Genomic DNA, 12774 nt, shown 5'->3' with positions numbered 1-12774 from the left:
GCTAAGGCCAAGAAGAACAAAGGTAAATATGATTTACTTGTGCTAGAAACTTATTTAGTGGAGAATGATGATTCTGCCTGGATAATTTATTTGGATGCCACTGATCACATTTATTCTTCTTTTCAGGGGATTAGATCCTGGCGACAGCTGGAGGCTTGTGAGACGACGATGTGAGTAGGAAGTGGGCACGTCATCTCGGCAGTGGCAGTGGAAGGTATCTAGTTCACTTCACAGAATAGGTTTCTTGTATTAAAAGATGTTTTTGTAGTTCTTGATTTAAAAAGGAACTTAATTTCTGTAAAGTATCTGTTACAATGTAAATATACTCTTTCTTTTAATGTGGATAAAGTGTTTATTCATAAAGATGGTGTTGAGATTTATACAGCTAAACTGGAAAATAACTTGTATGTGCTAAGATCGTTAGCCTTAAGTTCCCTCCATGACATAGAGATGTTTAAATCTGTCGTTACTCAATCTAAACGTCAACGAATTTCTCCAAAAGAGAATGCCCAACTTTGGCACCTTCAATTAGGGCACATCAATCTCAATATGATTGAGAAATTGGTGAAGAATGGTCTTCTATGTGAGTTAGAAGAAAATTCTTTACCGGTGTACGAATCTTGCCTTGAGGGTAAGATGACTAAAAGATCTTTTACCGGAAAAGGTTATTGAACCAAAGAGCTTCTTGAGTTAGTACATTCTGACCTTTGTGGTCCTATGAATGTGCGAGCCCGATGAGGCTATGAGTATTTTATTAGTTTTACTGATGATTACTCTAGGTATGGGTATGTTTATCTGATCCAATGGAAGTCTGAATCCTTTGAAAAGTTCAAAGAATTCAGGGAGTCGAAAATGCATTGGATAGACGAATTAAAACACTTCAATCAAATTGAGGTGGAGAGTTTTTCGATTTGAGGTTCTAGGACTATTTGATAGAACATGGAATCATTTCCCAACACTCGGTGACGGGTACACCTCAGCATGATGGTGTAGTAGAAAGGAGAAACAGAACCTTGTGGTACATAGTTCGTTCGATGATGAATTATGTTTCCTAACCGAACTTGTTATGGGTTTTACGGTGGAGATTGTGGTATACATACTCAACTGTGTTCCTTCCAAGAGTGTTGCGAGAACACCTCTGGAGTTGTGGAACGGGCATAAAGCTAGTTTATGTCACTTTCGCATCTGGAGTTGCCCTGTACAAATGCTTAAGGAAAATCCCAAGAAGTTGGAACCACAATTGAGGTTATACCTCTTTGTAGGCTACCCCAAAGGTACACGAAGGGGGTTACTTCTATGATCTGTTGAAAAATAGGGTGTTTGTTTCCATGAACGCTACTTTCCTGTAGGACGATCATATAAGGGAGTACAATCCACGTAGTAAAGTCGTGTTACGTGAGCTTTCCAACGAAACTACTGAAACTTCAACAAGAGTTGTTGAAGGGCCTGCTTCATCAACAAGAGTTGTTAATGATAGTTCATCTAGTAGGTTGATTACATATCAAGAGTTGAGGAAACCTCGATGCAGTGGGAGGGTTTCGAACTCACCCGTTCTCTATCTGGGTTTCACGGAAATCCTAGCTATGGTAGCAGATGGCGATATTGAGGATCTGTTATCTTATTAGAAGGCAATGGAGGATATAGACTGGGATGAATGGGTCAAAGCCATGGATCTCGAGATGAAGTCGATGTACTTCAACTCAGTATGGGATCTTGTAGATCAGCCTGATGGGGTAAGACCTATAGGTTATAAATGGATCTATAAGAGGAAACAGGGTGCTGATTGGAAGGTGCAAACCTTCAAGGCTCGACTTGTGGGAAAGGGTTATACCCAGGTAGAGATATTCTCGCCTGTTGTCATGTTAAAGTCGATATGCATCCTCCTGTCCATTTTCGTTTATTATAATTATAAGATTTGACAAATGGACGTCAAGATGGCCTTTCTGGATGGCAATCTTGAGGAGACCATTTACATGGTGCAGCCCTAGGGATTCATTGCCCAAGGTCAAGAGAAAAAAGTTTGCAAACTGAATCAGTCAATTTATAGGTTGAAATAGGCGTCTTGATCTTGGAAAATTTGGTTTGATACTGCGATAAAATCGTATGGCTTTGACCAAAACGTTGATGAACTTTGTGTCTACAAGAAGATCGTCAATGGTTCAGTAGTTTTCTAGTATTATATATAGACAATATCTTATTCATTGGGAATGATGTAGGTCTACTAACTGCAATTAAGAACTGGCTAGCGACCCAATTCCAAATAAAAGATTTGGGAGACACTCAGTTTGTTCTGGGTATACGGATCTTTCAGGATTGTAAGAACAAAGTGCTAGCACTATCTCAGGCATCACACATTAACAAGATGTTGCTTAAGTACTCGATGCAAGACTCCAAAAGGGGCCTACTGTCATTCAGGCATGGAGTCACTTTGTCTAAGAACATGTGTCTTAAGACGCCTCAACAGGTTGAAGAGATGAGACAGGTCCCATATGCATCTGTTGTTGGCAGTCTGATGTATGTGTTGCTCTATAGTAGGCCAGACATCTACTATGCTATGGGAATAGTCAATTGGTATCAGTCTATCCTTGGCAAGGGTCACTGAACCGTAGTTAAGAATATCCTCAAGTATCTTCAGAGAACGAGGGACTGCATGCTCGTGTATGGATATAAGGATTTGATCCTTACTGAATACACGGATTCTAACTTTCAGACTGATATGGATTCTCGGAAGTCTACTTCAGGGTCAATTTTTACTCTTAACGGAGGAGCTGTAGTATGGTGAAGCACTAAGCAAGGGTGGATCATCGACTCCACGATAGAGGCCGAATACGTAGCGGCTTGCGAAGTTGCTAAGGAGGTCGTCTGGCTCAGGAAGTTCCTGACAGAGATGAAAGTTTTTTTGGATATGTCTAGGCCCATCACCCTCTATTGTGACAATAGTGGTGCTCTAGCGAACTCCAAGGAGCCCAGGAGTCACAGGCGTGGTAAACACATAGAGCGAAAGTATCACCTGATCCGTAAGATAATGCATCGAGGGGACGTGATTGTCATGAAGATCGCTTCAGAGCACAACGTTGCTGACCCATTTATGAAAGCTCTCACACCTACAGTGTTTGAGGGTCACTTTCAAAGTATGGGTCTACGGGACCGCCCGCGGCTGGACTAGGGCAAGTGGGAGATTTTCTTGTACTGGGCCTTACTGCCCTAGTTTCTTGTTTTGTACTAGTTTTTGTACACCCCACTCAGTTTAGGACAAGTGGGAGATTGTTGGGGATGATACCCTAAAGTCTCGTGTCCTGTAGTTTGTAAACACATTTTGTATGAACACTTGTGATGTATAATATATGATATTTTCTTCACTACTTGACTTTGCACATTGGATGTTTTATTTGCTTTACCATAAACCAATAAACTAAAATCCCTGGTTGTCATTATGTAACTCAAGCATGTATGTGGTGACATACAAGTGGATCATGTCTTGAGTGATAACCAAAATGGTCTATAGTATATGAATAAAGAAGGGAAACCTTATCCTGGTAACGCTACGGATGCAGCCCGCTTTATGGAATGGTCACAAGTGTTGTGACTTGTCATAGATGGTCTGATCTTGATCATTCGTGTAGGGGATATGCGAGTAGGGGCGTCCTATACAAATAGTTTATAAAAGACCTGACTAAGAAGTGTTAACATCTCGTTATATAACGTCGTTCATGATAGAGACTCACTTCACTAGGATGACCATAGGTCACATGATTTCAATCCTCAGTGAGTTGGGAACTTCTGCCTTTGAGGGCGGTCCTTTGATTTGCATGGGTACGAGTGGCCAAGTTGTTGACTCAAACCTATCACTTTGGGGATTCATCTAATTTAGGAGCTGGGAACTCAGCTACACAAGATGGAATTCACTCATTCCCCGAAGTATGGGTAAGTAGATAGATTGCTCTCATAAAGGTTGATCCCAGGGCTGGAACGATGTGGCACCACACATCTTTTCATGGCCCGAGAGGTGTCCACACATAGTGGGACTATGTTGTATTGTTCATTAGAGGGATCAGCATCTGTGAAGGGTTATCGTACTGATGATTGGTTATATCCGATGGACACATAAATACATATGTGGTAAGGAGAGTTCAGCTGTCAGTCTTTATTGAAATGTCTGGCAGTTAACGGATAGTGGATCTCGTGGCTAAAAGTTTAGTCAGCTATTCACGTATTGTTGGAGTTTCAAGCCATAGGTTTATAAGGTCCCTTTGGTAGCTTGGATTCAAGTTGAGAATCAGTTTTTGGGTCAGTGTGAAATGTTTAAATTGACAAGAACGAGTTCGATTATATATGATATGATCGAACTAGTTAATTATATATGATATAATTGACTTTATGTATGAGATACATTAATTTGGAGGAAATTGGATATAAATATGATTTATATTTAGTAGAGGAGAAAACACTATGGTTGATATATGATATTAAACTATAGGTTATGAATATAATATGATTATATTTATTATTTTATTAATTGGACAGTTTTGGGATAATTGGCCACCATTTTCTCCGTAACCATACATTAGTGGGAAGTTCCATTCGGTTTTTTTAACTGAAGAATAAAATGAAAATTGTTTTCATTTTGCAAGAGGACGTGGTTAATAGCTCACGAAGTGTTTACATTCTATCACTTAGTGAATTGAGAGCCTATATAATAGCTCAAGTTTACTAGACGATCGCTTACACGTGCGCGCTTCTTTCTAAACGATCGCCCACGTTTTACTAAACGATCGCTTAGCGCCGAGCTTTTACTAAACGATCATATAGACGACCGCTTACCTTTTCCTACATGTTTGAGATCAAACTTAAAGATGATGTGCATTTCAAGTATATGTTTATGGCATTAGGGTCTTGTATTAAAGGTTTCGCAAGCTATCGACTTGTGATAATTGTTGATGGGTCGCACTTGAAATGAAAGTACAAAGGGACTATGGTTGTTGCAGTTTCCATGGACGGGAAAAATCAATTATACCCATTAGCATATGCAATAGTGGACAATGAAACCGATTGATCATGGAAATGGTTTATGTCGAATTTGAAATGCAGTATCTGAGAACCCGATAATCTGGTGTTTGTGTCTGATCGGATGGCATCTATCAGCAATGCTATTTGTGCATTTTTTCCCACAACATTTCATGGATTGTGCATGTGGCAGATAGAACAGAATCTTATTACAAACTTTAAGGACAGTACGGTTGTTGGGATATTTAGAGATGCAACAAGGGTATTTCGCATGACAGAGTTTCAGACAAAATGGGATGAACTCTGTAGTTTTCGAGATGATGTTGTCACGAAATATCTAAAAGACATCAGTCTTTAAAGGTGAGCACGAGTTTACCAAATAGAATGAAGATATGACAACATGACGTCCAATAGAGTAGAGTGTTTCAATTCGTCAACTAAAGAGTATCGGCTATTGCCCATAGTATGCTTGATCAACATGTTAGAGGAATGCTCCAATCGCGATTCTATGAACGGAGAAATTACTGGGCATCTTGAACGACATTGCACTCTAACTACTGTGAAACTCGATTGGAAGGTGATGCGGATTAGAGGGTAATCACAATAAGGGTTTGAGTCCATAGTTTGATTGTTATCGACTCCACGTGCGAGATAATCGATTAGACGATATTGTGTATCTTCACATGAAGGAATTCATGTGTAAGGAATTCGACTCACTTGGTATCCTATGTTCGCATGCAATTGTGGCTGCCAAGGAATGAAACATACGCATTCAGAGTCTTTGCAGTCGAATTTATACAGCGGACTCTCTAATGACTACATATGTAGAGCCTAAAAATCCATTTTGGCACATATCTGAATGGAAGAGAGCTCCTAGATATCTAAAAAAGATTAGCCTTCCTCTAAAGTTTGTGGCACAAGTCGGGCGACAAAGAGTGAGAAGAATATCATTCAAAGGAAAATTTCGCAAAAAAATAAAATGTGGTAGGTGTGGGAATTATGGGCATAACAGCCAAAACTATAGTGAACCGCTCATAACTGTGCGACGTACTGAAAATGGCAGAACTAACTCAAATGTTGGTTGAGGTTGATTGTCTAAATATATACCCAATTATGTACTCACTCTGTATGTCTCGATCTCTCACAATGTCACTCATTCGTACAAATTTATGTATAGACTCTTAGAATGTCACTCATGCTTATGTACAGACTCTTATGAATACCATCAAAAAGTGAAATCTTGCTCTCTCTAAAAATCTCACTTTCTCAATGTATTGCTCTCTCCATAAGTGTTGCTCTCCCTAAAAGTCTCGCTCTCTCTCAAAGTCTTCCTCTCTCAATCTCGCTCTTTCAATGTTTGAATTTTGAACTTTGAACTTTGATATAATGTTTTATATACATTCATATAATGAAAAGAGCAATAGCTCAATTATACATATTTTGATAAAATGTATAATATTGAACTTTGATAAAATTGTTTTATACATGCTTTACATACATAAAAAATACATGTTTTACATAAATAAAAAATACAATAAAAAATACATGTTTTATACACATAAAAAAATACGGAGTGTTCGCCAACAATTGACACACTAACTATATTCACTCATTTTCTCCTTAGTGATTACGGAAGGATCAGCACCGGTCACCAAATGTTCTAATAATTTTATTAAAAAGATGCCACAATCAAGCGACTCAGGTTGTATGTTGGCATTCATAGGTCCGGTGATTTTCTACCGGGATGTGGATAGGTCCGGCTTTGAACGATCCACGTCACAGTAGTGAAGTAGGGATGGTACTATGATAGTCAATGACTTCAACCAAGACCCCAGCTTCGTCATTGGTGTGTATGATGGAAATGAATCAAACATGGATATATGACCTCTATTAATGTCCATTGCAAGGACCATCTAGTATTCACTAATGTTCATTGTCGTATACACGAAATCCACATTTGCCCATTTGACATTGAATTTACGGATGACGTAGTCCTTTACGTGTCTTCGTCCTCCCATACTAGGACAACCTCTAGTCTCTGTTTATTCTTTATTCTTTTAAATACCCTACTACGAGCATTAAGGTGACTCCGCAAAATAAAATGAGAAGTTAAGTAACGAAATAAATCATAGTAAAATGATTCTGCACAACAAAATATATCAAAGTTTAGTGTTACTCCAATTGATAAAAAATTACTATATCAATCAAAGTACAAGATGTCCAATCATAAAGAAGTCAAGACTAGGAAACTTACATCGCACTCAACCCACGAACTCGGTTCAATCAATTCCTTGAAAAATTGCTTCGATAGTGGCTTAAAGGAATTCTCTCGAAACTTGTTATCGGTATTCACATATGTGATCCAACCCATCCTTTTTGTAAAGATATTAAGTGGAACGACATGTGCTACGTTGTACCTGACAATCGCTCTGAGTAGTGACGTAAACATACCTAGAAGAGGATACTTAACCTTTTCAAACGGAAGGTGTATCCTAGAATTCACACTTTTCTTCTTTAGTTGAGCTGGAGGTGTATATTTATCAACACCTTTCCTCTTACGAGTAGTTCTTCGAGATTTCTACATAAATCGATAACAAAAAATTACTCATCAAGAAATATAAAAAAAAATATACTTTCAAATCACGAAATATAAACAAAGATTACTGATCAATAAATTACTCACTAATGTAACTCCTTCTGTGGTCGTAACAATATTAGAAGTGTCAGCCTCTGGGATGTCAGACATTTCGACTTCTGTATGTGGCATGGTGAGTAAGTCAGACGTGTCGGCCTCTAGATGTGGGATGTCAGTGGGTGAGGTAGGCACGTCAGACTGTGTTTGTGGGACGTCGGCCTCTATAGATTGGATGTCAGTGGGTGATGTTGTGGTATCAGGCTCTAGATGGGGGATTGAAGTAGGTGTAGTGGTGGTATTTTAAGGCGCTATAGGGGAGATGGGAGTATGAGAGGCAGTCGCATCAGTGGTATCAGGATCCCGAGATGGGATGAGTGATATCGTGGCATCGTCACCTGTATGTGGGATGGGTGACCTTGTCGTCTCCTCAATCACTGTGGAACCCTTTAATTAGTGAATTAAAATAATGAGTTCACGAACACGTAAAAACATAAAATGATAGTAAATGCAAACCTTGCACATAGACTGCAATAGTGATAGGATGGCCTACAATTGTCCTTTCATATCTGTCATGTTTTACTCGATCTTGGATACACGACTATCTAAACATGATATACAGCCATCCAACCTTGATAGTGAGCTGTCAATGCTCCACAGGTACGAATGAATAGAATCGTTGGGATTGGCTCCCTCCCTGTGGCCAGCAACTCAGGACACTCTTCATTCATAGATCGCTCTCTATGGGAATCCACAAGATGGACATCAGGTGGGTTCAACTCATCCTCATCACGTACATTCCCCACCATATCATGGAACATATCATCACTAGGTGTGTATGTCCCTCCCTCCACCCTTCCACATTCAGCATCGTCGTGCTTAGAATGCTCATGTTCATCATTGTTACCTCCACGATGATTATCACTGTCACTTTCAGAACTGCCCCCACTACTCGACCTATTGCCACTTCCAGCACTATCATCATTGGCACCTAGATCGAATATAGGTCATTTGTCCACTAGGGTATCTTGAAACTCCCTCTCAGCGTCGGTCATTACAAGACCCTTTTTAACCTTCTTCTACATTAACATCCCAATAAAATGGTTAGTGTCAATTTAACAACCAAATAAACATATTATGTGTAGAGTACACTTACATTGTTAGACTCGAATATGTCTCTCGTATTTTTAAGGATACTGAGTGGGAGCATGACCATCGTAATATACGAGGTAAAGCCATATTGCTCCTTTGCGCCGTAATGTTCCCAGCTATTGATGCTGCTAGGTGTTGGGGTTGATGCCCTAAAGTCTCGTGTTCTATAGTTTGGAAACTATTTGTACGAACGCTTGTGTTGTATAATATATGATATTTACTTCACATCTTGCTTTTGCTCAGTTGTACGTTTTATTTTCTTTACCACAAACCAATAAACATAAAATCCCTGGTTATCTATATGTAACTCAAACATGTAAGTGGTGACATACAAGTGGATCATGTCTTGAGTGATAACCAAAATGGTCTGTAGTATATGGATAAAGGAGGAAAACCTTATTCTGGTAACGCTACGGATGCGTCCCGCATTGTGGAATGGTCACAAGTGTTGTGACTTGTCACAGATGGTTTGATCTTGATCATTCATGTAGGAGACATGTGAGCGGGGGTGTCCTATACAAAGAGTTTGTATACGACTTGACCACGAACTGTTAATGTCTCGTTATATAATGTCGTTCATGACAGAGACTTCACTTCACTAGGATGACCATAGGTAACATGACCTCAATCCTAAGTGAGTTGGGAACTCCTGCCATTGAGGGCGGTTCTTTGATTTGTATGGGTGTGAGTAGCCAGGTCGCCGATTCAAACCTACCATTTTGGAGATTCGTCTGATTTGGGAGCTGGAAACTCAGCTACACAAGATGGAATTCACGCCTTCTCCGAGGTAGGGGTAAGTAGATAGATAGCTCTTTTAAGGGTTGATTCATGGGCTTGAACGATGTGACACCACACACTTTCTCTTGGCCCGAGAGGTGTTCACACATAGTTGGACTATGTTGTATTGTTCATTAAAGGAATCAGTGGTACTTAAGGAGTGAGATATAACTACAGGGGCAAAACGGTAAATAGGCCCAACTGTACTTAAGAACATCTATGAAGGGTCATCGTACTCATGATTAGTTATATCTGATGGACACAGAAATATATCTGTGATAAGAAGAGTTCAGCTGTTGGTCTTTAATGGAATGCCTGGAAGTTGATGGATGGTGGATCTCGTGGCTATAGAGTTTAGTCAGCCATTCACGTACTATTGGAGCTTCAAGCCACAGGTCCATTAGGTCCCCTGGGTAGCTTGGATAAAGTCGAGAATCAATGTTTGGGTCGGTTTGAAATATTCAAATTGACAAGAGGGAGTTCGATTATATATGATATAATTGAACTAGTTAATTATATATGATATAATTGGCTAAATGTATGAGATACATTATTTTGGAGGAAATTAGATATAAATATGATTTATAATAAGTGGAGGAGAAATTACTATAGTAGATATGTGATATCAAACTATAGGGTAAGAATATAATATGATTATATTCATTATTATTAAATTGGTTAATTATGAGATAATTGGCCGTATTATTCTCCTCAATCGTGCATTAATAGGAGCAGTCGCATTCAGTTATGGTAACCGATGAATAAAATGAAAATTGGTTTCATTTTGCAAAAAGTTCGAAAATTTGCAATCAGTATGAAAACGTAACGATCGCCTAGCTTAAGAGCCTATGCGATAGTATCTCATCGTCTAAACGATCGCACACCAGCGACTAAACGATCGCACGCATTTCCCTAAACGATCGCATAACGTGTTGTGTTTTCTAAACGATCGTCTACCTTTTATTAAATGGTCGCTAGTAAAACCTACACGATCGTGTAGCTTCATCTAAATGATAAGCATCCTTGCTATACGATAGCTCTTTCTCTCCCACTTACTTATCGTCTACATGATCCGTCTTTTCTCCTACCTCTACCAAATTCACCAAAGACCACACTTTGGATTTTCACTCCGAGAATACCAAGGGCTTCAACTGGTCGTGCCATCCCCGTTGTTTACTTGTTCGTGACTATTCGTGTTGCTGTCATTTGTGTAGACGATCGTGCTGCCGCAACCGACTGATTTGCTAGGTGATAGATCATGTAGAGGTTCTTCCACTGCTTTAAGTTCGACATTTGACGAGAGTCTTCAACTAGTATGAGAACTCTTTCCCTTGTGTTTTATTGGTCGAAGCATGCTGTTAATTAATGTTAATTTGCATAATTCTCTGTTAGAATGTATATGTTGTATTTCGGTCACAATGAAATCGAAAAGATCCGAACACGCTTATGGATGCTCTTGGTTAAGACTTCCTTCACTAGGATCTCCTACGTCCATACCTAAATAAAATTTAACATATATTAAGAACAATAGTAATGTTAAATCAAAAAAATATGATTATTATGTTAAGCAAATTTACCTGGAACGCTTGTGAAAATCCACGCAAAGAGTACTTCACGACATAATTTTTATTTCCTTTCACCTTTGTCTTGTTTAAACTAATATTATCACTCAATGCATTCTTTAGGGCATTGAGTGTCCTCTCCCAAATAATGGTATCCCAGTCTAGACTATTGTAGTACTCTATGTTCTGGACATCCTTAAAACGTTTAAGGTCCACTGCACTTTTCTGCTTCTTCTTTCCTATCATTGCAACCTCTGTGTAGTACATTAATGTGATCTTCACAACATTCTTGTCATCTTCAAACTCTAACTCCTTGTATTTTTCTACTTGTAGACTGATATGTAAGGTGTCCTTCGTCACTCGATTATCAAAATACTTGATTGCAAGTTCATATGAGGACTGCTCATTCTGATCAACTCGTGTAGGGGATCGCCACAAACCAGTCATCAACAAAAAATCATCCTTCGAAAACGTGACGACCTTTCCACCAACAAAGAATCTCATTGAGTCAGCTCTCATGCTCTTCACTTCTCTCAACACCATATAATGGATAATTGAGTTGTTGAACACCATGTCAATTTCTACAAATCGCCCCAAACCTGTTCTCTTGAACATCTCTAACTGCCTTGGGATAAGCTTCTCCTTCACAGTCTTGTTCGCATTAGCAATGTGGGCCAAGCTCATTACTTGACCGGGAAATCGATCAACTATAGGTATTCTGAAACGTGTTGACATCTTAAATCACTCCTGCATGAAATAAAGATTCAATCAGTAAATTACTTTAGGAAAAAAAAAATTGTAAAAAATAAATTATGTTAAGTCTCGCTAGAACCATTCTCGTTGGACATTGTCTCGTTAGTGTCACTCTCTCTGGTATCACTATCTCTAGTATCGCTCCCTCTAGTCTCGCTCTCTCTGGTGTCGTTCTCTTCGATATCGCTCTCGTTGGTGTCGCTCTCTTTGGTGTTGCTCTCTCTAGTATTGCTCTCTCTGGTGTCGCTCTCACTAGTATCACTTTCATTGATTTCACTCTCAGTTATCTTGCTCACATTCCCTCTTTTTACTCATCTTCAACCTCAGAACACATTGAAAATCAGAAAAACAAACAAAAAAAAAACCATAGGTTCATAGTATTTCTAAACCCCAGAACGACCCACCCTTTCCAGTATTGCTCTCTCTAGTATCGCTCTCGTTGATTTCACTCTCATTTATCTCACTCACATTCTCTCTTTTTACTCGTCTTCAACCTCAGAACACATCGAAAACNNAAAAAAAAAAAAAAACAGAAAAACCATAGGTTCATAGTATTTCTAAACCCAAAACGACCCACCTTTTCCCCATTACCGATCAGTTTAAGACATTTTTCAGGCACAGATTGAAATCACTTATTGATCAAATTTAATTTGTGGGTGGCAGTGGAATCTTTTGCAATCCCAAATGACGGATTTTAAAATGCAACAAAACCATCTGGAGCTTATGAGCGATACGAAGCCGTTACGCTTGAAGAGTTTTTAGTTTCGGTTGGTTTTTATTAAAAGGGTAAAAAGACAAAGAGGTGAGGGCGATTTACGTAATTTGGTATGGTGATAATGTCGGACAGAAGGTTAATTGACATTATTTTTTAAAAATTGGTCATTTGACATTTTG

Source organism: Benincasa hispida, chromosome 4, assembly GCF_009727055.1.
Source record: "Benincasa hispida cultivar B227 chromosome 4, ASM972705v1, whole genome shotgun sequence".
In the NCBI taxonomy this organism is placed as follows: Eukaryota; Viridiplantae; Streptophyta; class Magnoliopsida; order Cucurbitales; family Cucurbitaceae; genus Benincasa; species Benincasa hispida.
Note: the sequence above shows the minus strand (reverse complement) of the source record.